A 16979-nucleotide genomic window follows, 5' to 3' on the forward strand; every position below is an offset into this window, starting at 1 on the left:
GATTAGTTAAGTTGTTCGTAGACACCTTAATGGAGAAGAGTTGAATGCAAAATACTTGGAGGTTTGGTAGGAATGATTTAAATGTATGTGTTTTTTTCTTTTAAATCATATTAATCTGAAGAAAATAAGATGGCATAATGTGCTGTTAATTTCCCTGAAAAATGTACTGTTAAAAGTAAGAAAAGAGCTCCTCTGAAACATTTATTGAAAACAAAAAGTTATTTGCAATGGCATAGATGGAGCTAGAGAGTGTTATGCGAAGTGAAAGAAGTCAGAGAATGAAAAATACCAGGGGTGCCTGGGTGGCTTAGTGAGTTAAGCCTCTGCCTTCGGCTCAGGTCATGATCTCAGGGTCCTGGGATGGCGCCCCGCTTTGGGCTCTCTGCTCAGCGGGGAGCCTGCTTCCCCTCTCTCTCTGTCTGCCTCTCTGCCTACTTGCAATCTCTCTCTCTGTGTCAAATAAATAAAATCTTAAAAAAAAAGAAAAAGAAAAATAGCATGTGACTTCACTTATATGTGCAATGTAAGAAACAAAACAAATGAGCAAAGGGCGAAAAAAGAAGAAAACCAAGAAACAGACTCTTAATTGTAGAGAACAAACCAATGGTTGCAAGAGGGGAGGCGGTTGGGGGTTTGGGGTGGGAAATGGAGGAAATAGGTGATGGGGGTTCAAAGAGTGCCCTTGTCCTGATGAGCACTGGGTGACGTACAGAATTTTGTTGAATCACTATAGTGTACACCTGAAATTAATATAACACTCTGTGTTAAACAACTGAAATTAAAACAACATTTTTTTAAAAAGAGGGGTGCCTGGGTGGCTCAGTGGGTGAAGCCGCTGCCTTCGGCTCAGGTCATGATCTCAGGGTCCTGGCATCGAGTCCCGCGTCGGGCTCTCAGCTCAGCAGGAAGCCTGCTTCCCTCTCCCTCTCTCTTTGACTGCCTCTCCGCCTACTTGTGATCTCTGTCAAATAAATAAATAAAAGCTTGAAAAAGAAAATAAAAAAATTATATGGCAGTAAAAATTTGAAATAAGAGAATCAAAGAAATTAGCTACCCGTCCTATTTATTAATCTGCTCATTTTATATCCTTAAAGGCAATGCATTAAAATAAAGTTAGTTGAAAAACATATATGCAAAAGAGCAGGAACACATGTTTGACTGTTTATGGAAGGTTGTAGTGAAATAATTTTGATATCACTCATGTTTGTGACATTATTATTCAGGCAAAGAGATTTAGAAATTTACTGGTATAATTCTGTCAAGCTAGGGAAACAAACGAAAACTAACCACATGAGAAGAACAAGCAAAGGCTATTTATTCAGAAAGAGTCAGCCACAATCACTTGCCTTTTGGCAGAGATTCAAAGGCAGGCAGGGGAGTAGGAAAGCTTTATAGTGGAAAAAGGGAAAGCTTCAAGTATGTCCTGGTTGAAGGCTGTGGACATGAGGAAAGTGGGCCACCTAGAGGCAAGGTGTCCCGTGAGATTAGCTAGGGATGCGGATTTGGGTTGCTGTTGGTTCTAAACTGGAAGCAGGGATGAGAAACTGACATGAGAGCTGTCCGTTATTAATCGAGTGTTAGCCATTTGGAGCTGGTTGTTGCAGGGGATGTGGTCTGGCTTCCCGAATCGTTGCTCGCAACAACCACCTCACTTCTTACAAGTCTGCCTTACCTCAGGCTGGCTTCCTAGGCAGGTTGCTGCAGGTTGTGGGTCAGAGGTCTGTTTTTAGGTAGGGTCTGATGGTTGTCCTTTTGTATATTCAATCTCAAAACAAACCCGTGTGAAAGACAGAAATGCACAGGACAAATAAAGAGATTATTTTATTTAGGCTATTACAATAGGGGGAACATTCATTAGTGAGAAAAGACTCAAAGAAGAGAGAGCAAACCCAGAATTTTATCAAGGCAAGTAGATTCATAAGGACGTGTGGAGCTGGGTCTCATTTGGGTCACTGAGAAAGAATGGAGATTGGATTTAGCTTTGGAATATGCTAGGGTTCCTCTAATATAAGGGAATTAGGGTTATTTCTCAACTTTTTTTGCCTTCCGGAAACATAGGGCTGTTCAACATCATCACAGGACATTGAAATAAGTCAAATGCTTAGAAATAATTAGTTGCTTGATTAATGTTCCCTCTTGCCACTGTCTGTCTGTCTACTGGCTTGAGCCTGGACAACTTCCACAATGTGTGTGAGAACTCTGAGTGAGCGCCGTCACTTCTGACAGGAGGAATTTAGGAAGGCTTCATGGAGATACGTGCACATCTGAACTTCACTTTGAAGGATGGCTGGGACCTGACTAGTCATTGCAGGAAAACCAAAAGGAACACCACGTGGTCCAAGCATGGCAGCAGGAAAGCCCCAAAACTTTTTGGGTGGATCGGCAAGCTGTTCTGGTCTCATAAGGGCTTCACTTAAGGACATCTGGTCATGTGAACCTGGAAAAGTGAACAGGAAGACAGAACACCAGAGGACAGAGGGATTTGGATATCAGTTTGCAGACAATGGGATGAACTAGGGAAGATCTGGAGGCAAGGGAATAATGTGTCAAAACGATTCTTCAGGAAGAGCCATGTCTTCCTAATGTGGTTTCCTTGTGAGGCGACGTAAAGGCAGTATTCTTAGAAAGATACTGACGAGAAATTGAGGAAATATCAAAAACTAAGGATGGAACTAGAAGGTAACAGTGGTTTTTAAGAGGAACATGAGGACAATTCCTTGTCCCGTTCATACTTCATCGTCCCAGCACATCCGACTTCCTTTCTCTTTCGATGCATCTTCCTCCCACACTCTCCTGTGAAGCTTAGACTTCTTTATTCTGAGATGCCAGGGGGATCACCACATGGGGATGTCCAGAAGATAGCTTGATATAAATATGGAAAAGTTGACTCATATTTTTGGCCCCAAACTTCCTGTCCTTCTGGCTTGCCCTGTCAGTGGAAGGGGCCAACTTCCATCAAGGTAGCCTGAGAATCCTGGGGAGGTTTCTTGGCTCTTTTCTCTCCCCCCCTCACAAATTCAATCAAAATTGAAGTCTTATCCATGATACTTAGTAAATAAGATCCGAGTCCATCTTCTTTGCTCTCGTTCCCCACTCCCACACTCTCTTAGCCTGACCTTCTCATCACTTTTGAATGGGTTTCTGAATATTGCCCCAAATTCTCCACACTCTACCCTTGCTTCCTTGATCTAATCCCTCTATTACTATTGATATTTTTCAAAAAAAAAAAAAAAAGGCAAATATGGTCATGTAATGCCTTTGATTGCTCCTATTTTCTATTACCTTTAAAATGAAGTTCCAAACTCTTTTACATGGATTGCAAAGCCTCACGTGACCCAGTTTTTCTAGCATCATCATCCCGGTTTCTCAGATCTACCCTTTCTCTATCTATCCTTCGGGGGGATGAATCTTCATTTAATTCTTTGGATATGTCATTTTTTTTTTCTGCCTCCGGTTTTTAAAATATGCTTTTCTATCTTGTGGTTTTCTTTCTTCCCCAGATATCCTTCCAGCCACGTCCCTTCACTAATTATTACTTGTCCTGTAGATAACATCTCATATTTCATTCCCTTCGTGGGGGCAAATGAGCCTGATGCTTGTGGGGCACGTCAGGGCTAGACGTATGCAGGCAATTAGTGAAATCTCAAAATAGATGGAATTTCTCTGGGAGAACACATGAAGCAAATGAAAAAATTGCCAAAGGCGGTTCCTGGTAAAGTACCAACACTTAATGGAGAGGCAGAACAAAATGAAAAGTTGAGGGTAGACAGAAGAGTCACAAAGGGATGGGGTTTAAGACAAAGCTAGCAATCAGATGCATTAGGCACATCTCTGAGCTCTACGAAGGTTAAGATCTTAAAAATGTTCTTGGGATTTGCCATTTAGCAATTGGCTGATGATTTGAAGAGTAGTGTTAGCACAGTAGGAAGGATAAAAGTCAGGTGAGTTAGAGTAAAAGCGTGGCAATGAAGTAGAAATAGCAAGATTAAAAAGTCTTTGGAGAATTAAAAGGATGACAAAGAATGGAAAGAAGCTTAAGCCTTGCCGTTTTAGGGGGATAGAGATGGATCAAGGGCTTGTGCATGCATTATGAACTGGGGGTACCTAGTAGGGACCAGGGAAAAAAGAGGTATTAATTTCTTGCTACATGCTCATGCTTTGTTTTGGGGGTAATAGCTTAAGGCCTGTAAAAAATGGCAGTATGAGACTATACTATGACTAATCACAGGTAGTCTGTAATAATCTTTAGTTAGTTTTGGAAAAGAAGTTCCATTACTATTGGTATATGGTTGTTTATGGCATGGTGAACGTTTTATTTATTCTGTGGTTGTTGGAAGGCTCGAGTCTCTCTTTGTCAAAACAATCTGAGTAGGAAATCATGTATTTTGTTCCTTAAATGCTCTCATCTAATTCCTGCAACCCACTATAGGCTAGGAAAGAGTTTGTGAATCACACTGGCATGAAAATGTAGCTTAAACACAACTATCATTTTCCTTCTTCCTAGAGCACAGATTTGGTCCAAAGATAGAATAGGTTGCCTCAGGGAGTAGTGAATTCCACATCACTGGGATTGTTTAAACTTCTAGGAGTCATTCAGATTGATGATAGGCCTAGATGATTTTTAAAGCCCCTTCCATCCACAATAGTCTATGAATTTCACATTTCTAAATGACTTTAAAGGTTGAATGCAAGCTACACGCCAAGTTAAGAATAAATAGATGTGAGCTGTTAACAAAATAAGCAGTGAAGTGGAATATTGTTTTTTCTGGCAAGATTTGCCAAGGATAATCTGCTTTAAGAGACCTGAAAGTTGATTCTATTAATGTTCACTGTTGCTCTTTTTAGAAAGACTTCCGTCTGGTTTTAACTTCCAAGCTGTATTTTCAAGAAGACTGTGAAGGTAGGATGAGAGCCTGGTGATAGGTATCTGTCTAGAAATGGAGACGGGAACAAAGCTTTGCCTTCATGGAGTGCTCTGAGGAAAGTGCTCAGGTCACTTCTCCCCCATGTGAAGGTGGTTATCATCTTTTCACATCATTTCCTTGTCCCTTTTATCATCCACCCCTTCCAGATGGGGAAACTGACTGAGAGCCATTGCGCCTGGTCCAAGGTCAGGGAGGGAAGTGATGGAGAGAAATCACCACGTACATCAAGAGAAAACATCAATAGCAGAACGATCAATGATGATTCATCAAGATCCCATCTTGATGCTGACATTTGGCCTTACGCTTCACATTTCTGCATGCCCAGCTTTCTGGACATATTTTCCACCCAGTACAAATTGAATTACTGTTGATGCCTACACATTATTACCTATAGAATATCTCAACAAATACTAGAAATAATGAGAGTCAAATTTGTATTAGAAGGCTCATTTCTCCTGCCAAAACATCTGACCGTTGGTTTTTCTAATAATGAATTCCTTAATATTTTTGTTATTCAGGAAAAAAAAAATAATAACAGACAGAAATGTGAATTTGAAAAAGAAATTACCTCAAATATTTTCTAAGATTTGTGTTTCATTAAAGTCGAAAAAAGAAGAGGCCACAACAGAGACACAACCTTTCTGTGAGTTTTATATATTTGACAGGAAAAAAGAATAACAAAACTATTCAACAATTTAGCTCATGAATGTAAGTGGTGGAAAAAAAACTACATTAATTTGATGTAGATTTTATGCAGATAATTCTACTTTTACTTCCTTTTCTGAAGGAAGGGTAGTTAAAACTTTTTTTTTTTTTTAGAGATTTTATTTATTATTTTGACAGACAGGTGAGAAGCAGGCAGAGAGGCAGGTAGAGAGAGAGGGAGGAAGCAGGCTCCCCTCCCTGCTGAGCAGAGAACCCGATGCGGGGCTCGATCCCAGGGCCCTGAGATCGTGACCTGAGCCAAAGGCAGACGCCCCTAGTTTTAAATTTTTATTCTAGGCAACTTTCATTTTAAAATGAGATACTTGAAGCATGCCTGTGTACCTCAGTCAGTTAAACATCTAACTTGTCGTTTCAAGTCAGGTCATGATCTCATGGATTGTGAGATGGAGCCCGCCATCTTGGGCTCTGTGCTCAGAGAAGGGGTCTGCTTACAATTCTCTTCCTTTACCCCTGCCCCAACTCTTGCTCCTTCTCCCTCTCTCTCTCAAATAAATAAATAAATCTTTAAAAAATGAAATAAGATGAGATACTTGAACATAATCATATGTTCAGTTAGATTTGACCTGTTTGTCTCAGGTAAACAGGCAAATAGAATAGAAACTCCTTTTCTCTTTCCCATCCTTCACCTGAGGAGAATTCGATGGAATTTAATCTAACAAGTATTTATTGAATGTCTATGTTTCAAACACTAGTATAGTCACTCGACATACTGAAATGGAAGATACAGTCACTATCTTCAAGGACAAGGACACGGCTCATAGCGGAATTCATAGCCGTGTGACACAGTGTTCCTTAAAACACGAAGTCTCATAGATACTCATTGTTGAAGCCATTTCTGTTCCCAAAATTACACTAATGCTTGTCATTTTGTTGAAGGATCTCGCCAGTGCTGCCCTCTCAGTTTTCATAGAATGACACGAAGGGCTGGATCTGAAAATCTCTTGAGGAGGAACCCTGGCGATATCCTTAAATATACAATGTCTGTGTTGCTAGAGGAATGGACCTTTTCCCAGCTTGCTTAACATATTTGCATGCATTTTGACAGGAGCCTTATTTTTTAATTACTCTGTATCTTGAAAATAACATGAAGCAGAATATCAGAAAAATCAATAGTAACATGAAAATAAAGACTCCAAATTTAGAGTTTCTAGGTCCTTTCTCAATAGTCCTTACAAAAATTGGCTGTGGAGTGGGAACAAAAAGAGGAAGAAGGAGGAGGAGGAGGAGGAGGGGGAGGAGGGGGAGGAGGAAAGAAAAAGCTGATTAATTTATAGGAAACAAAATAGTTTCTCGAAATCCAGGGTGGTATGCTTTTCCTACTACTAGAACAGGTAATTAGAAGTAACTGGGTGTGGTGCATAAACAATGAATCTTGGAACACTGAAAAAATTAAAGTAAATTAAAAAATAACAGTAATTGAATATGCCTTTTCCAGAAGACTCAGACATCAGTATTTCACTATACTGAGAATCAGTTCAGTGTTTTGTACCATATGACTTGTGAAACCAAAGACAGATCATAAGTGAGGCAGTGCCTTTCAAATTCTGAATTTACAGTTTACCTGGAGGATTTTGTTAAAATGCAAATTGTGATTCAGGGTCTAGGGTGAGAGCTCTTTGGTGTCTGCTTTGTCCAGTACTATAGCCCCCAACCACATGGGGCTATGGAGTGCTTGGATATGTGACCGGTAGGATGAAATGTTTAATTTAATTTGAACTCTGTCATCAGCTAGTGGCCTCCGTATGGCACAGTGTGTGATTCATCAATCAGGAAAAGTCAGACTATTGACAGATCATTGACAGTCTTCCAGTTCTTTCTGACATTCTTTCTATTTCTTGTTTCTTTTTCCTATTTTCAAGATAGTGGTCTGTTCCGATTATTTTTGATTATCTTGAATTTCCTGGTAGAATCTTTGAAAAGCATGTGGTCCTTTTTTAGCTAAACCTACATAGCTCTGGCTGAGGAGAGAAAAGTTAGTTAAGTATGACACTTTGTTGGCTTTTTCATAGAGGTTATATCCCCGCAAAGCATAGGATCCTGAACACAGTAAAATGCTCAATGAAAGCTGATTCCCTATATCGACTCATGAAAAAATCACTTCAGCTGACACATATTAGAATGAGCTTTATTTTTTAAATGTATTTTATTTCTCCATTTAAATTAAAAGATTCTTATGCCTCTTTGTCTTCAGAGAGTGTAAGATACTTTGAAAAATACTGAAGTTAGCAAATGCAATCAGTGGGTAAATCATCTAATTACTGTTTACTCTGAATAAACATAAAGGCCATTCCTTTCAGTGATTTATCCTGAAAAAATAAATCTTCCCTAGGGGCGTAAACAAAATCTGTCAACTTAGTACATTTAAATAGGCTCTGGCTGAACTGACCACATTCCCATAAAATTTTCAGATGATTATCAGTAATATATATTTACATAGAATTTATTATGTGACAGGTACTTTTCTAAGTGATTTTAACCAATACTTGTTGAACCCTCTTGACAACTCTATTAGGTATTAGTATCTTTCCCATTTTATAGATGAGGAAATGAGCACAGAGGAGTAATTTGTTGAAGGTCAGTTCGCTAAAAAGCAGGAGCCAGGTTTGAGACTTGGCCAAACCCATGCTCTAAATCCCAGTGCCAGGCTGGGTGACTAGCTCATTCTTGGCTTAGAATTAAAGGACAGGCTTACTCCTGATAGGCTTTGTATTTTCAGAATATTTCAAGAAGCACTAATTCTTTAGCAGTCTTTAAACAATAAAAACATTGTCACCATTTTTATTTCTGTTTTCCTTAGGGTCAAGCAGTTGAATTATCTATTTGAATATGGAAAGGCTCTGGAATTTGATTCCCAGCTCTGCCTTATAGAACTTGTGTCCTTTAGGACAAAATTCTTCATCTCTAAACTCTGATTTTCTTACCCCTCAATGTGGCCGACTTCACAATGTTTTTGTTAGAGTAAAATGAGAAATATATAATCCACACCAAACACCTTGATTAAATTGTTAATCAGGTCCCCAGAAAATGTTAAAGTCAGTAGAAATTTGAAGAAAACTTATGTCGTTAAGAGGTCTTGGTTGAGCCTGGCTCCGTATAATAAAATTAAATATAAAAATTGCTTATGAATTTGATGAAATTTAAACATTTTAATCACACCTGTGCACTAAGGTGGAACACTTTACAAAACCTGTCTATTTGGAAAATAGAAAGTAATTAAATGTGGGTGCCTGGGTGGCTCAGTCAGTTAAGCATCTGACTCTCGGTTTCAGCTCAGGTCATGATCTCAGTCAGGGTTGTGAGATCAAGTCTGGCATCACTCCATGGGGAGCTGCTTGAGAGTCTGTCTTTCCTTCACCCTCTCTCCCCCGACTCTCAAAAAGTAAATGAAAAAAAAAAATAATGGATGGGGCACCTGGGTGGCTCAGTGGGTTAAAGCCTCTGCCTTTGGCTCAGGTCATGATCCCAGGGTCCTCGGATCGAGCCCCACATCAGGCTCTCTGCTCGGCAGGGAGCCTGCTTCCTCCTCTCTCTCTCTCTGCCTGCCTCTCTGCCTACTTGTGATCTCTGTCAAGTGGATAAATAAAATCTTAAAAAAATAATAATAATGGATAAATTGCTAGTTTCTGCATTCCACATATGGATATTGTATAATGTATAAGATGTAGTCCTAATTTTTATTTGTGTTTAACTGATACATTTTAATGGAGATTCAGACAAAAATGGGTTCAGTATAATATAGTTTCATCATATTCATTCCTTTTTAAAAACATTTAGTACCTTTGTAATCAAAATGCTATATGAATAATTGTGCCTACAAAATTAATTGTGTGTTTGAGGGATATTTGGGACAAATATCTCAGTTGACTATATATAGTTAATTTTCAAAGTAAGCTTTTTTTTTTCCCTTTGGAAGCCTAAGGTAAAGGTTGAGGTATGGTTATAAGGTATTAGGATTTATTCTATTTTTTTAAATATTATATCACAGGTGAATTACCTTTAGCTTTTAAAAGAGATCACTTGGAAATTTTATATTTATAACAGAAATGCTGCTAGGACCCCAAATACTTTTGAACTCTTGTCTTGAAACTTTCTTCATATTTTTTGAAACATTCATGAAAGTTTAGCTACTGTAGTAGAGAGCACTCAAAGTCATTCAGAACCAAATCTACAGAATAATGTGGATGGTTAAAAATTTTTATTTTGATGATAAAAAGTAGAGTTGACATACAATTTTAACACTCAATTACTAAGAAATGAGATGTTGCCAACACACCTAGGCTAATAATCTTAGTATCAACAAGAACTTGCTAAGGTTCTAGGATTTTCCAGCCACTGTATTATGTACTTAATTCATACCTTTTTATTTAATCTTCACAGCAACTCACTATTATGTTTTGCATAATTCAGAATCAAATAATGAGACTCAAAGGCTTTCCTAACATTCTCAAGGTCACATTGCAAAAAGTAATATAAGATTTCAAATTTAGAATTGTATAAATAGAAAACTCATGCTTTCTCTACTTCTTATGTATTTCTGAAGTAATACTTTGAGAATGATTTAATCATCATGGGCAAGGGCAACACAGAAGAGGAAGTACATAATCTGTCTAGATGGTGAAATTAAGGGCAATATTTATTTGGATGATATATTTATAAAAACAAATTCTCTTTTAGGACACACTTCAATATTATGGTAATTTTATACATTCAAGTGCAAATCATAAAGTACTGATTTTATCAAATATTATGTTGAGTCAAGTATTTGTTCATCTAAGCAGAACTGGACTATGAGCTATTCAATTGGATAAAATGTAATATATTTAAAATATACAGGTTGTGTGATGACTAAGTTAATGAAAATCTTTGTTGAAATTTTAATATTTACTCTTTCACTTACAATTGCAATGACTAAAGAATGACTTCTTTTAAAAATGCTTTAAGTATCTATTTATTTTTACCATGCCTTTTTCTCTAAAATTCTTAACTACCTTTCTTTATAATACTAAAACATACTTATTTCCATTCTGCTTTTCTTAATGCTTATTCTCTAACTTTTTTTTTTTTTCTCCCAATTTGGCTTTTTAAAATGGATAATGCTTAGTTCTGGTATTGAACCATTTTCCTTTCTTATTCTTCTTGTCAGATTCACCTAGGTACCCACATGCGGCTTCTGCAGGTACCTCAAAGCAGCTTGGCTTGCCCTAAACTTTAGCTCCTTCTTCTCCAAATCTGCTCCAGCACCAAAACCTGCTTTCTCAGTGAATGGTATTATCATGCAGTAAATCATTCAGAATAAAAACAAACAGTCAAACAGAACAAATGTGAAAAGCTAAAACTCAGAGTGGTCTTTGATTTCTGATTTGGAAATCCCTGTGCAGCTCTCCCCAGACCCAGCTCCCTGTCCATCATTTATTTACTGGGGCAACATTTCCTTTCAGTGTTGCACAGGTGGGGCCACTTTCTCTAGGTATCGTGTTTCAGCGGTCCACTACGCAAGCAATAAGGGGAACATGTTATCCACTGTATGGATAAAATAGAAAAGTATCTCCTTTCAATTCTTTATTCTCACCTACCTAAATGTCCCTGCCTACTGTTTTCTCTTCTCTGTGTTCACTGTCATCTTGGCAAGCAACCTGATCAACCAATCCTTGCTATGCTATAATAATTATAATAATAATAGTGCAATTAATAATGACTTATAGCTAGCATGTTTGAAGTGGCTAACATATATATTAGTCATTTTCCAAGCACACTGTGTATATTATCTTTAGCTTTATCAACTTCTCTGCAAAGCCAGTATCAATTCTTCATTGACTGAGATGAGGAGACCGAGGCTTAGAGAGGCACAGTGACATGTCCAAGTCCACACAAATAATAAGGGGAAAGGCAGATTTTAGTCCATCTTAAGAATATTCCAAAGCTGGTGTTCTTTTCCCTGTTCCATGTTGGCTATGGCTAAATGATTTATCTCTTCCAGACTTATTTCCATTTAAACAGACAGCTAATGGAAGCAGTGTCTTCGAGCCAATGAGAATATCTCTAAGGCCAGGACTTTTAGACTACGGATTTAATTCACTTTGTCCATGTTTGTCCATTCTGCCAGCACCATGTCACTTTTTTGCTTTCCTCTTTTCCAAGCAGTCCCAGATTCGTCCTGGCAGAAAGGGGACCTAATGACTGGACTCTTTACAAACTTCCAGATCTCCACTACAATAAGTATCATCATAGTCTGCATGATCTCACTTGCCACCACATCAACTTGCTATGAAGTTTTTTTGTTTTTGTTTTTAAGATGCACTTATCAGAAAAATTTATTTGCAAATAGTTTAAAACAAATAGGAGTTTATTTTCAGAGAATGTTTAGGTGTAGACAGCGACGTGGCTGGTTTGAGGCTCACTGCTTTCCTGAAGGGCCCAGATTGTCTTCTGGTTCTTGATTCTCTTCATCCTTGTGGACCTGAATTTTCACCTCCTGGTTGAAATAAACTTCTGCTGCTTCAAACAGCAAAACTTCACTCAGCTTAGGAAGAAGGGAAAAGGTAGGGCTCTAGCCACATCTATTTTTTTTTTTTTTTTTAAATCAAAAACACAAAAGCCTTCTTAGAAAAAGCCCGTAGACTTCCATTCCCATTTCTTTGGCTAGAATCGTGTCACGTGTCCGCCTCCTGCTGCGAAGAGATGCCAGGTAAGCAGAGCTGTTCTCCCGGGCTGTTGGGCTCAACTCACCAGGTGGAAGGGGACAGTGGACCTGAGACGGGCAGCTCGAGGCACCTGCCACACCTTGCCAGGTGGTCACATTATCCTCGGATAACCCCCAGGCATGAATAGTTACCCTCCACTCCCTCTCATCCCAGCAGAATGTCTGGTCTTTGTCATCTTCCTATTTTTATTAACTCTCACAGAACCTGGCCTTTCCTAAGTGCTTCATAATTTCTTGCGTATTGAATACAAATGTGAACCTAAAGATGCTTTCATGTATTCTTCCCAAGTCATCCTTTAAAAAAAAAAAAAGCTTTGACTAGGAATTGGAAAAGAGAATTAAAAAATGAAAGGAAGCAGGAGAGTGAGAGAAAATGAGGAGAAGAAATGAAGTACTTTAAGTCGCTGGCCATCCTGGAAAGAAAGAAATGAAAACTCCAGGCCGAAGAACTCTAGTTCAAAGAGAAAAGGGTCCTCTTGACTTTGCCACCCTCAGCTCTCTGCCGTGACTGTGGGAGCAGGGGTCGTCCTCCGTGTCCTTCACGGGAGCACTCGGGACACACTCAGTGTCGGGAGGGGCACTGCGGGTCCTGTCAGGGTTCGTTCTTCAGCTTCGTTCTGGAAGCAGGCGCGAGATGGGAAGCTCTGCGATCAATCGTAACTTTTCCAGTGAGGAAGTATGCCGGTAAACTGCTCTGTGTTTCTTCCCCCCCACCACAAAACAAAACAAAACAAACAAAACAAAACAACCACAAAACGTTTTCCCATTTCCCTGTCAATTTAATTGGGTCCATACCTTTCAGGGAAGAACGACCTAACGTAATGCCCCTAAGGAAAGATAAATTTCTGGGTGGAACCAGCATAAATATCCGAGGTGAAGATTATTTTGGCCTTGCCGCTCAAATTCTCTCCCCCTTTCTTTTCTTGCTTTGTTCACCAGCGGTGATCAAGGCACTCTGTATGACCCAGTGGAATGTTGGAAAGAGGGAGGTGCGCAGCGACAGGGTGGCCAAGGACAGGCTTGTGTTTGTGCGTCATCAGAGCGAGGCTGCTGCCCGCATTTTAGGAGAGGTTGGTCTCCTGGCCTGGCTAGTCCCTTGATGGTTCTGCCACGGTTTCAACAACCACGAAGCCTATTAAAGTGTAAATACAATATGACAAGTCTCTATTCAATTTATAGGGTTTTTATTGCAGGTGGTGGCAGCAAAGGATTTATCAAAGGCAGAATTCCCTAATGACCACGACCAGCCCCATTGTACAGGCCAATTTAAAGCCAGTGCTTACAAATTACAAAATACTTGGAAACAAAATCAAGAAAGATTGATTCTTTGGTTATAAATTTAGTTAGTTCCTAGTTACTAAATATATGGATTTTTTAAATAGCCATATGGCTTAAACAAAATCAAGCAAGAAAATCCTCTCCCAGTAAATCACATAGTAGAGAAATGTCTTGGCTTGAATTATCTTCCTTAGGGCTTGATCAAATAGTAAGTTTCCAAGCCTATTGTTTTTCAATAACAGTCTTTTCCTGCGAACTTCTATTTGAAATATTTATGCCAATGCTCCAGTGGTTTCTTTAATGGGGTTTCAACACTGAAAAGTGGAGAGTGAGTACTGCAGATGGTGCCTGTGTTTTGAGCTATGGTCTCTAAATAAAACCAGCGAATTCACTCTATACTCATCCTGCCTTGAGAATTTCCGGCTTCTCTCATTACCAGCTTTGGCAGAACACACCTGTGGCCAGGCAATAGTTGTTCCATGTTCAGGGGCCTCTGGGGAAAGAGTTTCCATGAAGCCATGGCCCAGAAAAATGAAAATTAGTTACTATTGAATCACAGTTAAGCTTTTTGCATAGCTACATACCTACCCTAGAGTTAGGGGATCTCAGAATTTCAGGGCTGGGAAAAAAAACCACGAGGCACACAAAATCACAAAGCTGCCTCTTGAAAGAAACTCCTATTGAGAGCTTGGGAGTAATTTGCATTATGGGAAAAATTATATCCATGGGTCTGGGATACCTAAATTCAAGGGCAAAAGAACTGTTCGACTTGACTAGGCAGAATTATCTTGCAATTGGATTCTAGCTTGTGTCTTTCATAGGTCAACTGCTACCTGGAGGCCACATGGGGCATTTATATTTTAAAGTTAAGAAAAACTAAATGGGTAGAAACATCAGAATATTACTCTCTAGAAATGCCATTGTCTCCCTGGGAACAAGGGGGTTTTTTAGATTTCACTTATATTAAACTTCTCACAGGCACGGAAAAAACCCGACTTGAGTTTTAGCTCGAGTGTCTCACATGTTCATTTTTTAGCAAATATTATTCAGTACAATGCCTGTTACATGCTAAGCCTGTCTATTCACTGGGAACATGGCAGTGAACAAAAGAGACAACAATCCCTGTTCCATGGAACTTCTAGTCCAGTGAGAGAAGACAGATAAGAAATAAAATAAACAGTAAATCATGTAATGTATTAGAAGGTGAAGGGTACCAGGTTAAAAAAATACAGGAATGATAGAAGGGTAATTGTGGTTTTTAAAACGGTGGTTCAGGGACACCTGGGTGGCTCAGTGGGTTAAAGCCTCTGCCTTTGGCTCAGGTCATGATCTCAGGGTCCTGGGATCAAGTCCCACATCAGGCTCTCTGCTCAGCCGGAAGCCTGCTTCCTCCTCTCTCTCTGCCTGCCTCTCTGCCTGCTTGTGGTCTCTGTCTGTCAAATAAATAAATAAAATCTTAAAAAAAAAAAAAAAAAAAAAAAAGCGGTTCAGAAAGGCCTCCCTGAAAAGCTGACATCTGACATTAGAGGAAGTGTGGGAGGTGCTAGCTGAGGGAAGGCCATTCCCGGCACAAGATGTACAGATGGCAGAAGGCCTGAGGCGGGAGCATGCCCCAGCCATTGAAGGAACAGCAAGGACACTAAAGTCGGTGGACTGTGGTTGGAAGGGTGAGTAGAAGAGGGGTCTGGGAGGCTAAGGAGTCTGGAGCACAGACAGCCTTGTGGGCCACTGTAAGTTCGTGAATGTTTGCTCTTAGTGAGGAACCACAGGAAGGTTCTGAGCACAGGTATGTTTAAGAGTCACCCTGATTCTGTGAAAATAGGCCATAGGTAGACAAGAATGAAAGCAAGGAGACCAGGTAGGAAGCCATTGCAATAATATAGGGAAGTGGAGGTGAAAGCTTGGAAAATGATGAGAAATTGTGCAATTTGGATATATTTTAAGGTGGACATAGGGAACTTTGTGGAGGCATTGAATGGTGAGGACAATTGAAGAGAAAAGTCAAAGATGATTCTAAGATTTTGGTCTTGACAATTGTACAGACTGTGTGTGTGTGTGTGTGTGTGTGTGTGTGTCTATGTCCGTGTGTGTGTCTATGTCCATGTGTGTGTATGCCCATGTGTATGTACACACATGTGGGCACGCGCCACTGTAACTGCCGATACAGAGATGGGAAAGAGTACAGGTAAACCAGGTTTGCGGGGGAACCATAAATATTTCTCTTGCATATGTTCAGTTTGAAAGTAGACATCCAATTGAAAATGTTTGAGAGGAACTTGGATGTATATGTTCAAGACCAAAATGAGTGCTAGAGATGCAGATTTGAGGTCCAATTTTATGTCTCAAATGTTGATTTTAAAAAGTGAATTTTGGTAGTTTAAGTACTGAGTAGTTTAAGTACTTGCGAGAATTTTTTTCTCTTTTGGAAAACAAATCTGTTCGTACCTTCATATCTATTTTAATGAGCTTTTGCTGATTAAATAATAATTAATCCTTGTTTTGTACCTGACAGGGTCCTTGTATGTAGGTTTAATAATGTTGTAAGCTCGTTTGTGCTCTCATGAGGCTCTCGGGCAAGAGAAGAGTCAGGGAAGAGCAAGGTCATCACAATACTTGCTGGCAAAGCATGTTATGGGCCATGGAATGCTATATGGGAGTAGAGTGGCACCTCACACAGTTAATGCCTGAGGGAAAGCTTCTTGGAATAAATTACAGATCAAGTGATATTTTAAGGAAACAGAAATATAAAGACACAGGGGAAAACTATTCTAGAAAGATCAAAACAATCTATGGAAGGGCTTAGAATTGCATATTGTATTTGTAGATTGTAATATGTTTGGTTTGTTTGGACACAGGTCAAGTTTGGAGTGGGGTGAGATAAGAAGGACTGAAAAGGTAGGGGGCCTTTTAAAGGATTAGGGTTTTACCCTAAGAGCACAGAAAAGAATAAAAACAGTAAAAATTTCAAAGCAACAAGTGTTTGTTTTACCCATTCAGTGTGCACCAATCAAAGATTTCTTTTCTCTCTGAAATTGGGTCCACTGTGTTTCTCATTTGGAAAAAATTTTCCTATCAGATTAATACCATTTACTATTTTATTATTCTTTTTGTTTTAATTTTTTATAAACATATAATATATTTTTATCCAGATGGGGTACAGGTCTGTGAATCACCAGGTTTACACACTTCACAGCACTCACCAAAGCACATACCCTCCCCAATGTCCATAATCCCACCCCCCTTCTCCCAACCCCCCTCCCCCCAGCAACCCTCAGTTTGTTTTGTGAGATTGAGTCACTTACGGTTTGTCTCCCTCCTAGTCCCATCTTGTTTCATTTATTCTTCTCCTA

The sequence above is a fragment of the Mustela lutreola genome, chromosome 11 (assembly GCF_030435805.1).
Source record: "Mustela lutreola isolate mMusLut2 chromosome 11, mMusLut2.pri, whole genome shotgun sequence".
NCBI classification, from domain to species: domain Eukaryota; kingdom Metazoa; phylum Chordata; class Mammalia; order Carnivora; family Mustelidae; genus Mustela; species Mustela lutreola.